Genomic DNA, 19,263 nt, shown 5'->3' with positions numbered 1-19,263 from the left:
TACCCGCACTATAAATATTTCAGCTCAAAATTTTGTTTAAGTGTATCCGTGTGGGCGTGTTGTCAAAAGCTGCGGCACAACAGAAATCAAAAATGAATGAAGATTCAACGTAAATAAAGCAAGAGTGAGGCCTCAGTGCTGTCTGCATAATCCAGTATAGTCCCAGAAGCTGCTCGGGGGTTGAATGAGGTAAAGATCTGCATGGAGTTGTTAAATCAATTAGCCACAGCCCGGTCTAATAATTGTAATATAACCAGATAATATCCAGTCTAGGGACTTTTCTTGGCTTCCCCTCCCCCTCCCCCCATCCCCACCACCCATCTTTCTCTTTGGCCCCTTCGTACATACAGGAATTTGAAAGGGTACCGACTCTCAAAGGGAGAAGGAGGAGAGAGAGAGAGAGAGAGAGAGAGAGTGGGAGGAAGGACGAGGCAGACGTGTCGTCGGGAGCTGGAACATCAGGGCCAGTCTGTTCGGGGCTGTCTCTCTCTGTCACAGTCTCAGACACTTCTCTGTTATCTGTACAGAACACATGTCCACCCGTGCTATTACACACTGACTGCTAATGGAGCATAAGACTGAGGTGGACCTCCCATTCCCTGTCGGGCTCCACCGCTGCCTCTTTCTCTGACTCGAACGCTATTCTCTGCAGCAGAACAGAAAGCGACACGCAAACATCCGTGCGAGCGACTTCTTCAAAAATCACACTTTTTTTTTTTTTTTTTTTTCTATGAATTATAAATGTATTCCATGACAAAGCACCTTTACTTTACTGGTAAAAAAAAAAAAAAAAAAAAAGAAAAAAGAAAGAAAGAAAAAGAGATAATTTCCAGAGAGATGGACGATGGACTATTTTCCTGGAGGCGAAATAGCAGTAATAGAAATGGTAATGTCCTGCCTCTATCTGATCACTTTCGGTTTGAGATGCGTTCTCCGGGTGGCAATTTGAGTTGTAGCACTTTCCTATTTCCTTCCTCTGTCTTCCTGACTGCTTCTAATAACACGGCGGGATGCTGAGAGAGGACTGCTTAGAGGCTGACAGGAAAGCGACTCAATGAATTTGATGTCGCTCTCTCTGATCTTTCAGGCTCTGCACGCATCCTTATGCACACGCGCACACACACGCACAAACACACACACACACACACACACACACACACACATGCAAGGGGGAGAGGACATTTATTTTCTCTAATCCTCTTCATGGTGCTGTGGGTCTGGAGTCTGTCCCAGTATGTATTGGGCAGAAGTCAGGGAAATGCTCTGGACAGGTTGTGAGTCCATAAGAGGGCTACCAGAGATAAACAGACGCGTTCTTCAGGGCGAGTCTTCAGTCTTCATCTCTTCATTCTTGTTTTAACTTATGAGTTAGCCAATTAACTTTTTTCCCTTAAGTCTCACTTCAAAGTTGTTAAATCCACATCAGGTTCTTCCTCACTCTCTGACAGTATCAACTTGCTCCAACGCCTTTTTAAATCTATGTGTTGTTTACGTTAAGAGAAACACAAGCTTTTTATGGGGTGCTACAAATCCCTAATTTGACAACTGATATATATTTTAGCACTTGAACGCAGCCCCTTTTTTGGATTCAAACCCAAAACTTTTACGAGCGTGCCATCAAATTGAAATATTCGACATGTCTCGAGCGTCGTCTTATTAAATTTCACCGATATTCAGCCTGACTTATTTGGTATCTTCAGAAACTTTGTGATCCACATGAGAATTGAAGAGCTTTTCTGCAGAGTCTGCACAAAAGTTTGTAGAGAGCATAATTTTGAAATGACAAAAAGAAAAAACTGCCAAGCCACTGCTTGTTCAATCAAGCATGTTACTGTAATGTGTGAGGAGGCTGGAAGCAATCAAAGTCACCCGAACAAAGCTTTTTTTCCTCATGTAGAAGAGAGCAAGTCTATTTAAATGTCACTTCAGAAAACCAAGAGCAGCAAAGAAATTTCCATACAAAATGATTTTTATGTCACTTAATGGTCACCTACATTATGCTCACTAGAAAAGTCTCCGTATTTACAGTCTAGAAGTTTTAAATATCGCACGTGGAAGTGGTTGGGTTTGATGTTAGAAGTACAAAAATACTTCTGACACCATACACCAGGGTTCAGGTCAGGTGCACAGGTATTTTAGAACCAACTAAAACAGTTTGATTAGTAAAAAAAAAAAAAGAAACTGTTGTTTGACAACGATTATCTTTCCCTGAGCTCAGCCAAGTGTTTCAGGTGTCTGTAAAAAAAACCATTAAGATTAATTGGGCTTTAGTTGCCACGAGTTAATGTTTTTGGGAAATACAGTGTTTAGTAAATGCTTTTCAGATATGTTAAAAAAACATGTTCTTATGTTAATAAAATCTTTAAAATGAGAGGAATCCAGTGTATTTCAAACGTTATTTTTGTTGAAAGTTATTTGTTTGTTAAAAAAAAAAAAAAAAAAAAAAAGTGGGTTGAATGTGGAACAAAAATGACATAAGAGGAAAACAGAAATATTAATAGATTTTTGCAGCTATAGATAATGTACAGATTCTGAGATAATAAAATATATTCACAAGTAACACTGTAGATCAGATTAGTATACAGCCGTGTCTAATACACTCAACATTCTCTCAAAATAGTGGTAAAAACAAGCAGAGAGAGATATGAAGACATGCTGCAGGTTACAAGACATATCTGCCATGTCTCAGGATAAAGGATACAAATGCATGACACGAAACAAGGCAGGTGGAGGGAGAAAAAGGAAAGGGAGCAGACAAAAACCAGAGTCCAGGATTCAGGCAGTAAACAAAATGACTATGAAATGTTGGAATGCAATAATGACAGGCACAAAGGAACAACCTGGTGAGGTGGTATTAGTAGACCCGTTGTATATATACACTGAAGGACCCATGAGCAGAGTGGAGACGGAGGAGCTGTCAACACTGAAATCACGGTCCAAATGTGGTCCAGACAGACCCATCACCAAACTGGCCTATTCCCTCAAAAATCACAAACGTAAAAAAACCAACAACAACAAACAAAACCACCAGAAATCCAATCGGAGCGGCGAGATCTAAACAGATTTGCAACAAAACAAAAAAAAAAGCGATTTTAATTGTTTTGTTTTTTAAACCAAATACAAATGAGGTTTGAAATACATTTGTAAAAATTGGATTTCATATCATTTTTGTCTTTTCATATTTGCTTCATATGGTCTGATTCAAATTGGAAGTGCACATAAATCAGGTGTGGATTGGCAGACTACACAAAGCCTAAAAAGACTCTTGATTTGTACCTTCTGCAATTTGTGAATATCAACCATCGCTTTCAACCTTTTCCACATTTTATTACTTTTCAATGAGAAACAAGTGGATAATTTTCTTTCAGACCTGGAGTGCTCCTAATGTTTTCTATCTGCATGTGAGCCTGTAAGAGTCGGTGAATATCTGCTAATCACAGCAAATCATGAAAAAAAGAATTTGAGAAGCAATATTACTGACGATCAATGTGGCATCACATCTATCACCCTGTTTCAGAATTATTCTCAAAGAGACCCCCGCGGCCAATCGCACTAAACAAAAAGCAGCAAGCAGAAAGAAGACTTAGCAGATGACAGTGACCAATGAGCACCGCCGTACCCTCGGGCTGAACCCTGAGCCCATTTAATCTAGTGTTCCTCACTTTCTTATCACTCCACAGGATGGGCTCAGCATGCTCTCAGAGATCTAGTAAATCACATCAAAAAGTCCATGCTTTTCACAAACTTTCTAATAGTTGTCAGACTTTATAAAAAAACAACAACCACAAAACAAACAGCCAGAGAGATGATTATAAAAAGAAAATAGACACGGGACGCTGGATTTCTATATCTTTTAGGTTTTGAGAGCAGGAGTGTAGGTCAGGAGAAAATTAGTGAGCTCAGATGTGAAACCACCACCTGCTACGACTTGAAAATAATTAGAATAAAAGTTAGAAGAATACAGATCATTACTATAAATAACTTCAGCTGCTGCGATCTCTAATTAGTCGACTGCCAGGGGATTTTGAGAAAAATGATGTTTGCAGGGGTCAGAAGAAACAAACATCATCCTTCGGCACGATGAAGGCGCTGAAGAAAATCAATGGCCGTTGTGTAAAAATTCCTCAACCTTACTATTAGCTACATACAGATTATCTCCAGGCTAAACAACACAGCTCATACAATATTTATATCGGTGTACTACAATGTTTTGGAAGAGAAGTTTGAGCTTCAGGCTGCTTTTCTTCTATGTCAGAGGTAATTCAGGAAGGCTGCAGCAGAACAAAGCACGACTTTTTCAGATAAGCCTGCGGAATTTGAACATTCCAGGTGTTCTGATAGCAGAAAATCAAATGCATTGAGTCTTAACAGGTCTCAAAATATGATCATGAATTAAAACTTCGGTGTCATATGTGAATTACCGTCCACGTCGACGATGCTCGCAGACATGATCTGGTATTGGGCTCCAAAGAGCTAATCTGAGTTTTGTATGCAGGATTATTGGGATCTCATCTGCTACCATAAATGTGGATGAGAATGATGCATCTAAACAGCTGGTTGTAAATCAACATACGGAAATTATTCTCCTCAAACTGATGTATAATTTCCACAAGATATGACAAAACATTAAAACAACTATTCATCAATATTCTTATATTACCAATTCACTATGTGATGACTCAGAAAAGGGTTACTTGCATTGACAAATCTACAAAGAACTCACTTTTAAAAAAATATTTTTTTATCATCTTTCAGCTCATTGTTTTCATCACAGAACTTTACGGTTTAGTTTCCTCTCACTGCCCTCATCAGTGTTGTTTTCAGCCACAGAAGGCAGCAGTTGTTGTTTTTTTTTTTTAATGAAAAAACTCAGATCATACCACACAAGACATGCCCTGCGCCAAACAGCAAAGAGACAAAGCTAATAACATCTAGCTGACATAGTGGAGAACTTAGCGGCCGAAGGAACCAAATATTTCCCTCGGGAGTTAAAGGAAAACCAAAAACAGACTCCAAATGCGTGGTAGTGTTTGCTCCATGTCTACCGAATCAGTCGGCGAACAAGTTTGCCATATCAACTTAAAGGAGTGTGGACCTGTCTCCTCTGTATTTCACAGGACACTGAGTATTTACATCTGGTGTCTGGTGAGATATTGCTGCTATACTGACCAACGCTGGCGCAGCAGTAAGGATCACCCAGCAATGATTGTTTAGCCGGAGCCAACGGTGGGGGGAGCAAACAGTCGCGACCACAGCAAATATACTGCGGCGAAAAGTGGATTTAAGTGTCCAAGAAAAGTTCATAGGGTGGACGCTACCGATGGGAAACGACCTTGGTATTCAGACGAACGATTAAAGTAAAAAAAAAAAATAAAAAAAAAGAGAAAGTCTTTGATGTCGAGGACAATGTGGATAGCCAGAAGCTGTAGCATTTCCCAGTGGAAGTAAAACAAGAGATGGGACTGACGGCAGACACGGTTGTTGTGTTACTGCACACAGACGGGTGGGTATTTATAAAAAAGTTTTGGAGTAGGCTACATGTTTTTGTAATTACTATCACTGCCAGACGGAGCCGACAAATATCTGCACGACAAGTTTAAACGTTTATTGATATTTCAGTGCTGTATTTCTGGCTCGTTTTCTCTTTTCTTTTCTCTGCGGGAAAGTGGGGAAAGAAATTCCTCCATGTCGGTAAACTGACCATAGCAACGGAAAATGGCGCCAACGGGCCTAAAAGATCAGTCACTCATAATCAGTTAGGGTGCAGTAGCACTCACATGGCAACCAAATAAGTAACCAAATATTTGCTACAGTATTGCTAATTAAATTTGCTAACTATATTATTATTGGCCAATCAACTGCCCTTTTTTTTTTTTTAACAGTTGTTCCGACGTAAAGCATGAACAAACAAATGAGCTGCAACCCTGACACCGTTAAAGCATGATCAGTTACTGCAACAAACCCTTTGAAGGTGGCCATCCTTTCCGTCACAAAATAACTGCGAACGATACATCCTGTTCTCTGCTGTTAACCATTTTCTGTCAGTGCGAATGCCAACCTCATTGGCGCAATTTGAACACATACCAGTGAGTCAGAGAAACCCTCCAGAGACGGTGGAAGAATAATTACCACTTCTATTCCAGGGTGAGCGGCAAAGCGGTCGTTCGGGAATCCTCAAGTGGCTCACCAGTGCTGAGAGCCAACATGCTCAAGCTTAAAACGCGATAAGGCAGAAATTGATTTGCATGATCCACTTATGATGTTCAAACTCAGTGCATTGTGAGACTCCACTTTGGGACCGAAATGAATGAATATCCTTTTGTCTGAAGCGAAATTAATCAGCCCTTTCTATCTTGGTTTTGTTTTTCAGGAATATTTAGAAAAGAAAAAGTATTTTTTTTCTCTCCGTTAATAACTTATTGTAATAGTAACACATTACGTGACGCACATCTGTCGACTAAAGCTACCCGACCATACAGCTTCTTTGCATACGGCTCAATTACAGATTGATTTTTGTATGTGTCAACTCTCTCTTGGAGGCCCGTTTCCATGAATAGAACATTTTCATCACATTGATTAGGCGGATGGATATTTGTCGTCAGGCCTGCCATTTGTCCCCGGCAGTTGTCCTGTTTGAATAAATTAACCCGATCAAAGTTGTGTCCCTGGCGACGGGGGAACAGCGCATGCATCAGCCGCAGATTTCGCTTTCTCCTTGGGGAGGAGAAGTGCCCATTAGTCAAGAAAATGATTTGATCACTTCTGTCAATGACAGCCCCCGTGAACAAGCTCATTGCATCACTGAGCACCGTGAGGGGCATTAGCCTCGATCACATCCCTTTACTTGAGAGCTTTACTTTGTAGCCCAAGAATAGAAGCTCTCATTGCAGTGCATTATGGGCTGATGTTGTGGTTTTTTTTTTTTTGTTATACTTCCTGTCTTTGGATGAAAATGGACTGAAAAAGACTCAACTGCACACAAGCACATGCTTGTATTTCATTTAACCCATTAGCCATAAAACTATGTCCTTAAGATCTCCGGTGTAACTCAGTCGATAGCCCGCTCAGTCAGTTTAAAAGAAATGGTGAAACGAGGAACTTCTAATCTATGCATCCACCCTGTTTGGTCTCTTGCTGTGGTCCTATGTGTTATTTCCAGGTCAGAAGCTCCATTCTCAGTTCTGAAGCTTGTTTAAAAAAAAAAAAAGAAAAAGATAACAGCACACAACACTCGGAGCGAGGCCGCATTCAGAAATTCAGAGTACCATCACGACCACGCTGTCAAAGTATTCAGAGCTTCTCCGAGCGAAAACGCTGTGTCAGTTTAAAAATGCATCTTTGCATCTTTTCAAAGACGTTGTGGCTAAATGGAAAAGTCGCTGTTTGGTTTTCTTTCTTTCTTTCTTTGAATGTTTGACATCCCCTTCTCCAGTATTGACTCCGTGAGTTGTAACTGGTTTTATTTGTTATATTCTGCTCACTTAACTGTGTCTCAGGCTTTACAGTAGAATAAATCACAATCTGAGCAGGTTCAAAGACGAGCTCGAAATTTGGGGCTAAATTCCCTGATTAGCTTCCTTGCCTAAAGTCAGATTAGTGTGTTACTTAGCAAGCTTTAGATGTGCGGGTGTAGGTCTTTGTTTCCTTTAGACATGACCCAATTTCCTAGCCGGGTGGGATCCAGAACTCAATTTCACTACATCAATATATGGGTCTTGTCGACCTCCATAGGAGATCGTTTGCAGACGCTCCTTCCTACTGGGCGTAGACCTCCGGCTACCTTTGGCCCGGGTCCACCAAAGCGTTTTTTTTTTTATGAGCCACGGCCAGGCTACCAACACCCCACAATATGTTCACAAACTGCCATCACTCGCACGTCACATCCTTGCTTCGGGCGCCAAGGCCTGACCTTCTCGTCGGGACAGAGGCGCACAATGAAAGGACAAGGAAATTGGTGCACTGTTAAAACGGCCCGGGCTCCACAGCCTCCGAATCAATGGGGGAACATGCTTTTATGATAGAGCCCCCAGATGATTTACTGTTCCCATAAATGTGCTTTCAGGGATATTGCAGAGCTCAAAGGGAATTAAGCGCAGCACACATTCCAAATGAATTGTCTATCAAAAAAAAAATCTCTTAACCCCGAGAGGGTTTAAACTGTGATAAAGGGCGGGCTGGCATTTGCAGGTGATAAGAAGCATTCATACGTTTCCTCATTCTGTTCTCTGATTGGTGGAACGGGCTTCTTGCTATATAATTTCAAATTCAGAACAGATGCAATAGGAACGCAAGTCTTAATTAGTTTTAATTCAATTCTGTCTATAAAATATATTCAAACTTGATGCATGCCAATTTTTTTTTCTTGCTAAAAGCTCTTTCCTCTCTTATGCATTTCACTGTGACAGAAACAGGAAGACGTAGGAAACGTAGGAAGACGTAAAAGTGAGATGCTATAATAATTAATGATGTAAGCCGTTAAAGACAAGAACACAGATGAACTATTAGCACCTTTTGCCACTAGATTGTATTGTCTGATCCTGCGGCTCTGTAGCTCCAGAGGTTTATGAAGTGTGGTGCAGTGTGACCCCGGCCAAACTCGTGGCAGTTGGCCATCAAAGCGCCGCTCTCCCCGCTCTTCTCCCCCTTTCATCTCTCAACCCATCTCTCCTGCAGCCCTGTCAGAGATTATCGCCACATGGATGGGGGCCGCCGGAAAATAAACCGGCACGGCAAAGAAAATGGAGGTCGAGTACAATCTGTGCAGGAGCGGATGCTGATAGTATACCCCTTACCTGCTACATTTATATAAGCGTTTTTGTATGCATTGTAGCAGCCTATGATATTAAGAGTCAGTCCAGATCCTCTAGTCCGGAGAGGAAGCCGTCCTCGTCTTCCTCCTCACTGCTTTTCTCGGCATGTTACCTGCACGACCGGCACACGAGGGAGGAAGGAGACGCGGGCCGTCGAGAGCCAGCGTTTTCTCCCTCAATGAGAACATGACTAAGAATAATAGCGCTCGGTGATGCGCTGCGGCTGTCTGCACTGTTGTGCACAACAACATTGATTAGATTACTTCCCTGACTAATGGCCACTTCCCCTCCCTCAGAGGAGAAAGTTAATCTCTATCTGATAGCCAGTCTCCCATTCAGCCCCGGCTCTATCCACCACTTCTTCATCTGCAGTGCATTCATCTTAGCTGACGCGGAAAAAAGAGAAATCATTCAAACTTTTTTTGATATCCTAATTTTTTGTTTTGTTTTGTCACAAATATGAGCAAACAAGAAACTGCGTCCATTTTATTTACAGTAAAGAAGAAGCGAGTCAGCAGCAACTTTATCTATGCAGCTGAGGACAAAGCGGAGAACACAGTGCAGCTTGCCCTTTTGGTAATGGTTTTAAATGCTCACATGAGATCAGCATTCCCCGCAGAGTCGAGAAGAGTTGCAATCTCCTCGCACTCTGACCTTTATTTTTCATTCCTCACTTTCTGTTTGCTGCACCATAACCCTGACCACATCCCCGTGGGCACCTTCCGAAACTTAGTTAGCATTTCAAGTGCAGTTCATTACCTCACTCAAATACCACAGCTGTTGAATTTTAACATTGTGAATAAACAAACCTTGAAAAACAGGAACTAACAACAGAGGGAAACGATGCGACGAAGACTAATGCCTAATACTTGGCTCCAAATAAAATAATAATCCCAGACTGGTGGAAATCTTTTAGATCCGTTAACAGACACACATACTTTTGGACTAAAAGCACACCGAAGAACAAGATAGTGCTCAAGACACTTTATTCAAAATCACAACAATCAATCACCGACGATCTGGCACAATAGCACAGATTTGGTAGTATGACTGGACGTGGACTGTGGGTATAAGCCTGAAACTAAGCGCCAATTATCGTCTGCTTTCTCTTCCCATGCTGCTGACTGTTCTGCCAACATTTCTAAAATCCCTGGTCACACCGGGAAACAACAACAACCTCCAGGCAGCCACCTATTACTCTTCTTAGTAGACATTTTAATGCCACAGCACACCTTCCCACGTGTAGATGTTCCACCTAAACAAGTCATGATGGAGACAGACCAGCGCTGGCACAGCACAGTGGAGAAAGCTCTGACTATGCAAGATTACTCGCTTGGTAAAAACTTTACGTCGCATAACCAGAAGGTCAAAGTCCTTTTGATTTGTCCTCCGTGTGTCACGAACGTCTGTACCGAAACTCACGGCAATCCATCCTGTAGCCGCTGAGGCATTTCACCAAAACAAATGATGTTTTTTTAAATGTCAACCTCAACCTCTAGAAAATTGGAAAATGCAGGGGATCACCACAATCAAAGGGCTTCAATCTATGAGGGCCGTGAATGTAACATTTCCTGGCGATCTAAATATTTCAGTCTGGACCACTGACTGAAAGTGGACGTAAAAGTGGACGTAGCTTCCATGTTGGAAAAACAAGGCCAATGTGGAAGTGTCTGTTTGATTGACAGGCCTGTGAGCAGTCAGGTTATGGCTGTTGGTGTGCAGGACGCAATGTCATCGGGTTTCCAATCAGATTGAGTCACATCCACCAAAATCCCCTCAAAATCGGTCTGAACTAGCAGGATGGCGACGGCCAAAATCCAAACTCGAGGCCTCGTAGCGTCAGTTCACAAACCAATCTGTGACGCCACTGTTGGTTTCCGCTTGGTCTGAACCAAACTGGTAGACTGGCTGACGGACTTTCAATGCCATCTATTGCACAAAACCACTCTGTAGCTAAAAATTCACGGGCTGTAAGAAATCATAATCTGCACATACCGCTAATCATCCAAAGCAGCTTTGAAGCCATGTACTGTCTGGGAGTCAACAACATTTGGTAATTACAAGGGGATATGGATCCTAATTGTTATACATAAAGCACAAACAGGCAGGACATTTAGCCCTCAGGGCAGGAATTTGTTTCCCCCCTTTGCTTCCTATTTGTCTATTCTCCACTGTAATCCCCGTCGTCGCTCTCTCGTGGCTCACAAATAAGCATTTTCATTGTTTACACACACACACACACACACAAAAAACTTTGTCCGAACACACATGGCTCCTCTTAGCACAACAGATGGATGCTTCTCCTCAGCGAAGGGATTCAGTTTTAATCAGAAAAACAAGTTCACTTACGTGGTCAATGAGGTGTGATGGCCCAACGCCTCAAAAAAAACAAAAAACAGCAACAACAACAATCATTGCTCAAAATGTGATCAGGTATCGTCAGTGAGCTGACGGTTTTTACGGTCCAGTTTGGATTCGAAACTCCCTCTCAATCATTGTTTATAACGGTCGCCTGGGGTTCTAATTTTCACTCCATTAGGGATGAGTTGGTTGTTTGATGAAAGACATCTGTCTCAGTTCCAATGTATTATCACCAGCAGCCTGTTGGTAAAGTGGTCAGACTGTATTGGTTTTGGCAGGAAACTCACAGGAAAATGCCCTGCGAAAATGGATCCGTATACTGTATGCGAGTCTATCTGACCACCATCTGCCACAGCCCAGAATAGCTGGCCGCGTGTGTGTGTGTGTGTGTGTGTGTGTGTGTGTGTGTGTGTGTGTGTGTGTGTGTGTGTGTGTGTGTGTGTGTGTGTGTGTGTGTGTGTGTGTGTGTGTGTGTGTACATTTCTGTGTAAATGTTTGGTGTCTCCATCTGATGTTTGCTCAGTTAATCAATACCGGTGATGCTGTACTCAGATGACATATAGTCCAGGCATCCCTATCTCCTCAGACTAATCAGATTAACACTGAATACCATCTATGTATACAGCGGCCTCCTGGCTAGGATTTGGAGCTCGGAGATGCTGCCAGCCTCGAAACAGAAGGAGAGCAAGAACACTGTCGGAAAAACTTAGGAGTCTATCGGGAGCTCTTTAAAAAAAAAAAAAAATAATACACCAGATTTTGTTGATAAGAAAGCAATTACAGCATCTTTTTAAGTGTTCAATTCGTGTTTTCTGTAAATCAAACAAGGCACGCGCGGTCAAGATTATCCGTCTCCAGAATGCAGATTGCATAATATCTCGCAGGAACTCAATCTTGACTCAAGAAATGCATAAAGGAGCGGCCGGAGGTTATATTCAAACTGGCAAACAGCTGAATGCAAACATTAGCTGCCGTCACGAAAGCCATTTGTTGGATGATTTCTATCAGCAAGAGTCAATTCTGCACAGGGTAGCGGCATCAGCATGGAGCATGGAGCAACGGGTAAGAGAAAACACTTGCACTCCTCTACATTTGGAATTGTTTCACATTTCCATCCCTGCCTCCTCATCCATGTAATACCATTCTCTCATAATCAGTTGAGGATTTAATTTCACAGAAAGGATCCAAAACAAATGGCTCCAGCAGCCGTTTGCCATTCACTATACTCATCCATCTCCTTCTTATTGAAAATCATTCTGTGAGGTCTCCCTGTTCTCCATAAATGCATTTAATTTACTCAACTCAATCCTCAGAGCTTTTTTCTTACCTCGTCTCTCCGATTGTTAGTCTCTGAAACCAAGTGTTCATTCGGAGAGGAAACAATATCAAATCAATCAAAGTTCTGGTTGTCTGAGCCTATTCACCCGGATGGGAATTGAGCTGTCGTCGTGTTCCCGATTGGTTGGGATCTCCTCAAACGGCCGTTGAGTGGACATGGATCCTCTCGACGGGGGCACACAAGTAAACAGACAAGCGTTGATTGCAAATAAAATTAAAAAAAAGGGGGGGGGGCTGAATACAATCACAAAGTCATTACAATGCCGGCTTTCGTTTGGAGAGGTGGAAACTTGCAAAGTGTGTTTTTCTCTCTCAGAAATGCATCCGAGACCTGTCGGTGTGTGAGAGATGTTTTTTGTGTCTTTCTTGAGACTCTGAATGTTTTCAGCTGTAAAAACAGATTTATGGCATTTTAGCCGTGTGCGTTAACCTTTATAGTGATTAAAGGTATATTACAAATATTGATTGCATATAAAAGTGAATGTAGCTTCCGGTTCTGAGAAATTAGGCCGATGCGGAAGTGCATTAAACTGCAATACCACCGAATGCCACTAGGAGTTGGCTCCAAAAAGCCTCCGTCTCCATAGACTCCCATTCAACTAGGCTTATTAACATCCCTGTCAATAAGTTTTGCCACAAGTTATTTTGTTGTTTTTAGCCAAAGCCACTCCTTTTTATTTGTTGCCTGGTAGTCCATCTGAAAATAATCCCCTCATTAATTAAAAAATAAGCTTCAAAAAGCCATGTTGTTTTTTTGTTTTTATTTTGGGGGGTTGGGGGGGGGGGTGTCTGTTTGATTTACAGGCCTGCAGTGCAGTCAGGTTACGACTACCAGTACCAGTGGGAGGGGCATAGTAACGACTATACTCCAGCTTGATTACAACATAAATATGAATGCATATACAGTGCTGATGTATTTAATGTGTTAAATTGGACTCCAAATGTTTGTACTCTTCTATAAAATTAGATTGAAATTATTTTTATTCATATGATAGAAGCTCACGTTTAACTCTGCCACCAGTAGAAAATAAGAGTTACATGACATTCTCAAAAAGTTCAGTTTCCAGAGATAAGTGTCTGTTTCACATTTCTAATCACATATCTCGAGTTGGCAATGACTTTTTCTCGCTCTTCCACATTAATTATGGAGTCTCTGGTAATTTTCATTAATTACAGAAATGCCTGCAGTTAATCATCATTATTCTCTTTGGGCATTTGGGTTGTTTTCTGTATTCAAAGGTCGAGGAACTTGTGCATGTTGATAAGAAATCATCACAGAGATCCATTGGAAAACTGGGCATGAATAGAAAAAGAGCTTTTGGAGAGAAAAAAAAACAAAAAACAGAGTGCCTGCTGGCAGTTGTGATGACTATTAATTTGACCTCTCTGCATTAATGTCTGTGTGTGTATAAACGTGTGTCAGAGCTGATTCATAACAGCGTTTGCTAAAATTTCCTTGCGGTGATATTCTTAGATGAGCAGAGAGTGTGTGCTGTATCAAAGGAGCATTTTGCAAACACTACGGTACATTTATACACAACATTATTCCATTTTGGGGCATTATGGGCCTGTATTCCTTATAATTAAGTTAAATTCAAGCTGTGAAAGTAGCTTTCTATTCTTAGAGAAGGATAAATGGTGACAATGTTTTGAATAAATCCACATTTATTGGTAGATTAGTAACTCATAGGACAGTAGAAAGTCGGTAGGAAACTGCTGCTGGTAGGTGTATAACTTTGAGAGTTCATGGGTGATGTGCCTGAGGAAGGTTTCGCTCAGTGTCCCCACACAGATGTAGCAAATTTACATGCTAGTTGAAAAGCTTATTGAAATGCTACTAAGAAGAGTGAGGAATGGATGAAATGCATTTTACATGCATGTACAGCTCTACACTGGCTATATAACATGGAACATGGCCAATTTAGAATTAATGCAATATGCAAAAGGCAGAGTTAAAGCTGTAAGATTTTAAAGGTGCATCGTATCTGACACCACTTCTGCTAATTATATAAAACCGCGACGAAGCTAATTAGGTTATGATGCAAAAATATCGTACCAAAAAAGAAGCTCGGATTTCATCAATTATCAATTTTCAAAAGGGCGTAAGCAAACCCTGACATGCAACTCATGCAGGCTAAATAGTCAAATTAATAAACATAAAATCTGTGGCAGATAATTTGACTCGGGTATGTGTTATTTGAATACGTGACACGAGCAATGCCCTAGCGATGTTTTTGTAAAGTGGAAAATATATGAATAATCCCCCCCCCAAAAAAATAATAAAATCCTGCTATATACATAAATGCAGCTTGTTTTCCATTGTTCAAGGCAAGTGGCTTTAAAATGCGGGAGTATGCACATCATTTTTTTGGAGCTGTACTGATTTACTATTCTAAATCTGTCAGTTGTGAAGCTCAAATCGCGCAAGTTAAAATTTTCCCTGTAATTGCAGGGAGCTTTCTGGTTGTTTTTTTTTTCTCATCTGCTCAAGGTCAGGACACTTTTGCCAAAAATGATCCTTTAACACGCCTTTTGTTCTGCTCTGCAGGCGAAGCATCTCTTGCAGTTCGCAACATGTTGGGACACAACTATCAGCATTTCTGCAGCTGGGACAGTTGATAGAGCGCTTTTACTTTTGAGAATGTTTGACCGTTTCGAACCGATTTCCTCTTGACACTCGACAAACACTGTCCTGCTGTTGTTGTTGTTGCTGTTTTTTTTTTTTTTTTTTTACAGTAAATCACATGGACATGATAAATAAAATAACCCATAAAGCACGAAAATTATTAATACGTTTGTGTTTTACATCACCAGCTTTCAGATGCGAACATTTGCAGAAATTAACAAAATTGGCTCGTGTCAATAAGCATCAACCGTACAATAGCACACTCTGGCATCTCTCACCCTATTGTTCAACAGCACTAATCCAGGCCTCGGTCTACGGCTGCAGATTAATTCCCCGTTTCCTCTAATTAGCATATTTGATTATGCAGAGGAATTCTCTTGACTTTGCCCGGCTTCCTGAGAGCCTCTATTAATTTCCACCAATGAGGAAAAACTCTGATCACAATTAAAAGATAAATGGTTAAGTGTCGCATATGGAAATCATAGTGAGTCTTGTTTTGGATGCGATTCTTGTACTATACTGAATAGCTGCGAATTAGCACGAAAGGTCACATCCACACCAGGTTCGAGGATTTGGCACTCCACATTGCATGGTGATTGCTGCTTTACATAAATCGTGTAGTCCTTCAAAACCATGTTGAGACAAAAACAATATTCTCGTCCAAATGATTTCCTTGGCAAACAAAGTTTTCCCCGCAATTTGTGGATGTGCATCGCAAGGATTTGTTTGTCAGTCTCTCGATGTCTCCGCCTCACACCCTAATGCTAATTACCCCCTTTTTTTAAAAGCTCCAAGTCTCCTCAGCAGTTTTTTGGGTTTTTTTCCCAAACAGTTGTGTTGTCAAGGCTTGTTTTCATGGTTCATAAGGGAGTTGAATAAAGGGGGTAGAGCCAGTTAGATTACGTTTTTTGATAAATTCAATTAAACTGAGGTTAAAAAAAAAAAATGCAGATAATGAAATCAATCTTTTGAAGATCCTCCCGCTCTCTCTTGAGGTCAGTGATGTGTGTTGGTATTCGATCAAAGGTTAATGGCGTCTGGTGAACCTGCGGCAGATTAGAGGAGGGGACGTGTCTCCGTTCAGACGTTTATAAAAATCAATTAAAGAGACAATTTTCTTTAACTCAAGTGAAAAATACCTGCCGTTGTGTGTGAGAAAGAGCAACAACACCGCCAAAAAACTTTTAGAATCAACTTTGGGACGCTGAAATCGTACAACACGAAAGTCCTACTAATTTGAACAGCAGCAATAGTCCTATTTGATGAGCGTTTTATTTAGGCTCTGGTTTTTTAAAGCTGCGGCAGCTGTTCCGGCCTTTAAATCCGTATCCCCGTCACATTTTGGATCGACATAATTACACATATCTTATCTGTGTGTACATCTCATCTATGACAGAAACCAGCTCGACGTGGGTTTTGTGTTTTATGAAATGGAGATTTAACTTGTACATAATTCCTCAAGCTCATTTGTTTGTGTGGTTCAGCCAGAGGTTGCAGTAATCCCCCAGAAGGCCAGAGACTGTGATCTTCCATTACACATTGTATTGAACAGCCTGCGGGGAGGAAATACGGTTGCTTGTTTGGGGGGGTTTTCACCCCCAGACAGCCTTTAGTGCTTTGAACGTGTCTTTGTGGGTTTATTGGAAAAGAGCAGAACTATCCCGCTTTGTGTAAGAAATGTTCTCCATTGTTTCATTAATCAGCAGCCTGTAATCTGTATTTGTTATTCAAGGCCGGCGAGTTACAAATGAGAGGGCAGCTGTAGGCAATAGCGAGAGAAAAAGAAGATGCAAAGATACGCAGCCTACAGGTGAAACAGAAAACCAAGCGAGCTTTTAAAAGCGTAGCCTGAAAAGAACTGAAGGGATATTGAAGGCAAACACAGGCAGTTCTTGTACCTTTTGTTAAAACATTGAATGAAGTATGGATTACATCTCATGAATACGTGTTTACCATTTCACGTCTAACCAACAGAGTTAAAGTAGGAATGATTACGTTTCTTGAACGGGTAGGTTCCTATTTTTGCCTATATTAAAATAACACTTATGTGCCATCCTGAGTTAGGGGCTGCAGTAACCATCTCTATCTATCCTAGAAGCGAGAAGATTTGTTTTTGACACTATAGGAAACTTCACAGTCTTTATTCAGTGGAAAAAAATGCACTTAATAGGTGTCATCAGTCTTTTTAGCCATTTAGCCAAACTAGGTAAAGATTTTCCAGAGTTATTATTATTTTTTTTTATATATATATTAAAATCTCTTGTGTTTTTCCAATCTATTTCCTTTCCGAGCTGCAGAACAAGGATACGTCCAAGTCCTAATGTTTAGGTTTATGGGCTATACAGAATTAGCCAGACACAATTTTACTGCGTGAACATATAGGCGTCAACCTCGGGTTAATTCTAACCAATTAAGCATGCGCCAAAACTGGTCAACATTCTGCCAGCGCGGCAAATACTTAGGGCTCGTGGCTTCGTCACTGAGCTCAGCGTATTTTAAAAATTGTTTTTAAAGGGAGTGCTGCATTTTTTTTTCAAACACCAGCAGCATGAAAGGGGTGAGCGTTTATTTTGCGCTGAACGTTCTGGGGTTTTGTTTTTGTTTTTTGGTCACGGAGAGTTGAAAAATGTTCAACTTTGTGTAAAACGCTACATCACTGTCACGCAGACATCCACTCAGCTCAGCTAACTTTGAAAACCCTCATTGGCTTCAGTTGATCAGTATAAATTGCATTTTGCATGAAATGAGGACTGTAAATTTGGCCTTAAAGCAACCTCACACAAGTAAACAGTATTACATGGCGGTGGAAGGTGATGTGTTGAGTTACAGGCTATGGAGCTTCGTGAGATTTGGAGAAATAACAGGTGAATTGAAACATTACATAATTTTGACATTTGGAGTTTGTGCATCTGCTCTAATGTGTAGATGTGCTATAATGTAGAGTAATAAAATGGGACAGAAGATAAAACAGGGATAAAATCGGGTCCCTGTTCGGATAAATATAGAAAGTAAATGGGACATGATGGTGAAGGTGACGGAGAGAGAGCACTCATTGAGCATTTTACAAACGATGAGTGTGCATTACAAGTACAGAACTAAACGCTGTTATGTAAAACAAGCTCATTTGGGCATAAAAAGTGAAACATCCTGTGCATCCACAAAATCTCTCCCCCGTTCGCACTGCGCTTCCTGGAGCACGTCCAGACTAAAGAGGGAGTTACTGTGCCAGTTGTGGGTGGAGGAGAATGACATTATTTTGGCTTGTGCCTTAAAAATGCATTCAATTACTGAGAATGTACTTTAGTCTGTGGCATGATATTTGAATTAAATGGATCAGGACCAGGAGTAAATAGGTTTTTAGCATTAATCAAATCCAGTCTTTCCTTCTCTAATGCATGCAAACATGACTGAAATATTGTTATTTTGAAATTATTTACCACCTGTAAATGTTCATTTTAATTGAATTAAAGTAGAAATGCGGAGAGTTAAATATAGATAAATTTTCTCCCATGTTTGGCCTTTATTCCTTTATGGATAAACCTCTCCTGTTTGTTCCAGCTCTTTTCCATCATCCCCCACTATCCCGGCCTGTCAAGACTCTTTACATTTACAAATTATGGCATCACCATATCTGACCTTTGCACTTTTTTGCCCGCTTTTCCCCGAGCCAATCGATCTGCTCTTGCGGAGCCCGTCACCACCATTACCTCCAGGAGATTCAAGTCAGACTCTCCATCTTCCACTTGCAGGCTTCATTTCACCCACCAGAGTCTATAGATTCTGGGGTGGGAGGAGTGTTTTTTTTCCTGTCTCTTATCGTCATGAGCTTCTACTTCATCTCTGCGGAGCAATGGTTTTAAGGGTGGTACTTTCATTTGACGTCCCGACTCACCGACACTTGGCGCAGATAATACGTATAAAACATGCAATCAATAAAGAATTACATGATTCTTTTTGTAGATTATTTAAGGGGTGTTTCATGCCTTCATCGAAACCAAACCAGGTATGTTGCAATTGTATGTTATACATCCTAAGCACTAGGCCACCACCTTTTTGCTTGTTTTATTGTCATTTTTATGATACATTTCACTTTTTTTTTTTTTTTGTGTTCTGTACATCTCAACAGAA

This window comes from Brachyistius frenatus, unplaced genomic scaffold (assembly GCF_029030835.1).
Source record: "Brachyistius frenatus isolate BFR_SWC_R1_liver_20210118 unplaced genomic scaffold, ASM2903083v1 Contig_21, whole genome shotgun sequence".
NCBI lineage: Eukaryota > Metazoa > Chordata > Actinopteri > Embiotocidae > Brachyistius > Brachyistius frenatus.
This window is presented reverse-complemented; position numbering follows the sequence as displayed.